The sequence below is a fragment of the Gossypium arboreum genome, chromosome 1 (assembly GCF_025698485.1).
Source record: "Gossypium arboreum isolate Shixiya-1 chromosome 1, ASM2569848v2, whole genome shotgun sequence".
In the NCBI taxonomy this organism is placed as follows: domain Eukaryota; kingdom Viridiplantae; phylum Streptophyta; class Magnoliopsida; order Malvales; family Malvaceae; genus Gossypium; species Gossypium arboreum.
Window position 1 is genome coordinate 11,299,254 of NC_069070.1, and position 4,788 is coordinate 11,304,041.

Genomic DNA, 4,788 nt, shown 5'->3' on the forward strand with positions numbered 1-4,788 from the left:
TGAAATTGAGTGAACTTTCAGGCAAAAAAGACGTGAATGAACAGCTCAAAGACAAGTCAAGATGGACCTTGAAAATCAAAATCAAGACCAAGGTAATGAGGCCGATCATGTACGAAATCCTATCCTTATTGCCGATGATAGGGATCGGTGCATCAGACAATATGCTGTACCGCTTTTCAATGAGTTAAATCCAGGAATTAGAAGGCCAGATATTGAGGCAACCCAATTCGAGTTTAAACCAATAATGTTTCAAATGCTACAAACGGTGGGCCAATTTAGTGGTATACCCACGGAAGATTCACGTTTCCACCTTCGATTTTTTATGGAGGTGAGTGATTCATTCAAGATAGCCGGTGTGACTAAAGACGCACTAAGGTTGAAGTTTTTTCCGTACTCATTGCGAGATCGAGCACGAGCATAGCTCAAGTCATTGCCACCAAGTTCCATATCTACATGGCAAGAATTAGCAGAGAGATTTTTGGTTAAGTATTTCCCGCCTAGAAAAAACGCTAACTTGAGGAACGAGATCACAACTTTCCAGCAATTGGATGACGAGTCTTTGTATGAGGCTTGGGAGCTATTCAAGGAGTTACTTCGTAAGTGTAACGCCCCAAGTTTCGGGTTTTCTTTGTTTCTCTGATTTTTAAAATCTGTGTGTGTTCTGGTTGGTTAAAATGTATATTTTAGTAGGTTAGTGGACCTTTAGAAGGCCCAAACTTAAGTTAAATCCGTGGTAGTCTTCGAAATTTTAATTTTATGAACAGGTGATGCAATTTGCGTTTGGGCTTTTCAGAGTAAAGGGGTAAAAGATGACACAAAAAGGAGTGTGGTGTAGTGGTAAGGTGGCGCCACTTAAGGGACAAGGAAGTGACGCCATAGAGGAAGCAAGGGGTCCAAGGTTCAAGTCTTGGCTCTTGCAATATATTTTGGTTTTTCTTTTCAATAAATCTAGAAGCAAGTAGGTCCGCTTTAAAGTTTAATATGTTGGATTTATGACACAAATGAGTTGATGGCCTAGTGGTGGTGGCGTGAGTTGGCATGTGAGAGGACTTTGGTTCGAATCCCTTAGCACACAAAGGTTGATTATTTTGCTATGTTGGGACGGCAAGAGTTGGTGTTGGTTTTAAACTCTGGTGATAGAGGGATCCCACATCGGGAAGCTAACATAAGAGTAGATGGAGAGCTGGCTTTAAATAGAGCAAACCATGAGGAGAGTAGGCATACCCTTCTTGGCTGATCCCTTTCACTTTGTGACATGTTCGTTTGGGTTGGGCGTCAGCTAAGAGTGTTTGGAGTGGAGATTAACTGCAGTCTCCTAACAGGTGTGTATTTCTCATTACTCTAGCAAGTAGGACGGCTATCTCGGGCCGCGATGGGCTGAAATGGGCCATGTGGTCCCAATGGGTCCGTAGGCCCAAGTGGATAAGTTGTAGAATTACTAAAATACCCCTGTAGGGTAGGACTACCGATTTACCCCTAGAGGGTAAAATGACTATTTTCCCCCTCGTGCGTAAATGACTAACTTGTGTGATGATTGGGTTAGTTGACGTGGATTTATGTTAGTTATCGTTAATTTGTAAGTCTAATGTGTTAGTGATCGATTGTAGGATTATCGCGTGGGAGATATCGTCATCAATCGTCATCAACCAGGTGTGTAAACGACACCCTCCCTTAAACTGAATCGATAAAAGCTGAAATATCGAAACATTGGTATTTTGTGAACTCGCGAGAGTGCGAGCGCTCGTGAGACAGTTGTTAATGAATATGGTGCATTTGGATGATTAGAGTGCAGAGTGTGCATTTTCGTGCACAACGGTATTTTTGGGCTTAATGGGCCGAAAACGGGCCAATGGGCCAACAGGCTCACTTTGGTAAAAAGACGAGGTAACTACTTCTGATTACTTGGTAAACGTTAGAATGAGCATGAAACCATAGCAATAGGTAATAATTACTGAAATACCCTTATGCATGCAAAATTACGATTTTACCCCTAGGGTTATATTTTTTCTGAAATGCATGATGTTCTGTTTCTGTATACGTATGCCATGACATATTATTTCTCTTGCATGGGACATGGGTTTATATTGATGGAGGAAGCGTTACAGCGACCTCATTTGCAATCTGGTGGCCTCACCACATATATCTGTTCTGGTGACTTCGTCACAATATCTGGCAGCCTCGCTGCAATCTAATGGCTTCGCCACATATATATATATATATATCTATTCTGGTGGCCTAGCCACAATATCTGTATCTGGTGACTTCGTCACAATATTTGGCAGCCTCGTTGCAATTTCTGTGGTGTGTAGCGGTTGCGTGGGTCGAGTAGTCTCCCCACATGGTGTAAGGCTGGTATGGGGGTGTTATGGATGGCTCTGGGTTGGGATTTCTGCATTCATAATATATTTATTCTGTATTTGCTATGGCCCTATGGGTTTCATTCAGATTTCTGTACTGGGCCAAGGCCTAGATAAGTCTGACTCTGAGGTTTGATCTGTTTTGGGCTATGGTTGGGTTATGTTACACAATTGAGTTTACGAACTCACCTTTATTTTCATCTTTGCAGAAATCCCTAACCATAGTGGGCTTGGAGCTGTGAGGGATTGGAGGGCCACATCATCTGCAAAGTTGGTTTTTAAGTTAGTTTATTTTTATTATTTTATATTCGATTTAATTTTGGGTTTTAAGTTGTAATAAGGCCGCTATTTAAATTTCTTTTTCCGCTATGGTTTTATTTTCTGATTATATTTATACTATGTCGAAATTGCTAGTGTTAGGCTGCGCGGATTTTCAAAATTAATGAACATTTTCGAAGACTCAACAAGTACAACAAATGGATAGCCTAAAGATTGATAAACCGGCTTTTCATTCAACCGTTGTTTTTACAAAGACCACCCCAATCACTTAAACCAACGAATGCATACTAAGTCGTAAGTCTATGTGACACGTCAGATCTGGCCATAATGTCTGGGCCGGGTTTAGAGTGTTACAGTAAGTGTCCTCATCATGGGATTCCTCACTTCATCTAGTTGGAGACATTCTATAATGGTCACAATGCACATACAAGATTGATGGTAGATACTTCTGCGAATGGTGTAATTTTGTCTAAGCTTATAATAAGGCTTATGAGATCATTGAGAGGATCGCAAGCAATAACTATCAATGGCCAACAAATCGAACAGTTTTAGGAAGACATGTAGTTGGAGTTCATGAAGTTGATGCTCTCACTTCATTGTCAGCTCAGGTATCCTCTATTTCCTCTATGTTAATGCAGTTTACCGCTAATAATGCTAATAATTTTACAGCTCATCCACCAAGTCCATTTGAAGTAGTTTCCTGTGTGTACTGTGGGGAAGGTCATTCTTTGGAGAATCGCCCATTGAATCCTGAGTTAGTGTACTATGTGGGGAACCAACATCAAAATGGAAGTGGAAAAGGACCCCAGTCCAACTTCTATAATCCTCCATGGCGTGATCATCCTAACTTTTCTTGTAGCAACCAAGGAAATGGACCAAACAACAACTTTATGCAGCATAGACCTAACCAATCTCAAGGGTTTAATCAGCAAGTTTCAAAACCACCTCAATCTGAGGCATCAAATAGTTTGGAGAACTTGTTGAAAGTGCACATGCAAAGAATAACGTTTTGGTCCAGAGCCAAGCAGCAACACTGAAAGATTTGGAAAACCAAATGGGTTAGTTAGCTAAACCAAATGGGTTAGTTAGCTACGGAGCTTCGTAATAGACTGCAAGGAACCTTGCCAAGCAATACTGAGAATCTAAGAAACTTGGGTAAAGAACATATCAAGGCAGTGGAATTGCGAAGTGGTTAAATTCTAGAACCCCGATTAATTGATGTCGAAGATGAGCCTGTTGAAAAGGAGGAAAGTCAACCAGCTATTGGAATTCCTACACCAAAAGAATCAGAAACTGCAAAGACTGACAAGGTAAATCCTAACTTAGTGAATTCAGACACTTTAACATCTTCTTTGGATGCAGATTTATCTACTCAGAAAGTTTCAACTGAAAGTTCCATCACCTCCATATCCACAAAGATTGCAGTAACACAAGTAGAAACAGGAGGTGCAATTTAAGAAGTTTTTGGATGTTTTGAAGCAATTACACATCAATATTCCATTGGTGGAGGCTTTAGAACAAATGATGAATCGTGAAGTTTATGAAGGATGTACTATCCAAGAAGAAATAACTGAGTGAGTATGAGACTGTCGCCTTGGCAAAAGAGTGCTGTGTGTTCCTACAAAACAAGCTGCCACCAAAATTGAAGGATCCAGGAATCTTTATGATACACTATAACATTGGTGAATCTTACTGTGGTAAAGCTTTGTGTGACTTCGGAGCAAGTATCAACTTGATGCTTGATAAACGCCAAATTATACATATTTTTACCCCAAATACTTAGCATATTTATGGATGTTTATCACTAGATTTGTGGATTTTGGTGCTCTTAATCCGGTTATTTCATGTTTTGTACACAAGAGAGCACCAAGAGTCAAAAGGAGCCAAAAACAAGCCAAAAGGGACAAAACGGACCAAATCGAGAAGATGACATGGCCCAAGCCTTGCCACACGGGTTGTTCACACGCCCGTGTCTTTCGAGGGTGTCGACCAAGGCTTTCACGACTCATACGACCTGGCCACTGACCCACACGGCCGTGTGCAATTTAACGAATCGAACACGGCCTGGCAATCACGTCACACGACAGTGGCACACGAGCGTGTCCCTTTTTCAAATAGTTGTATTTTACACAGAAAAGGATACTTAGGGAGG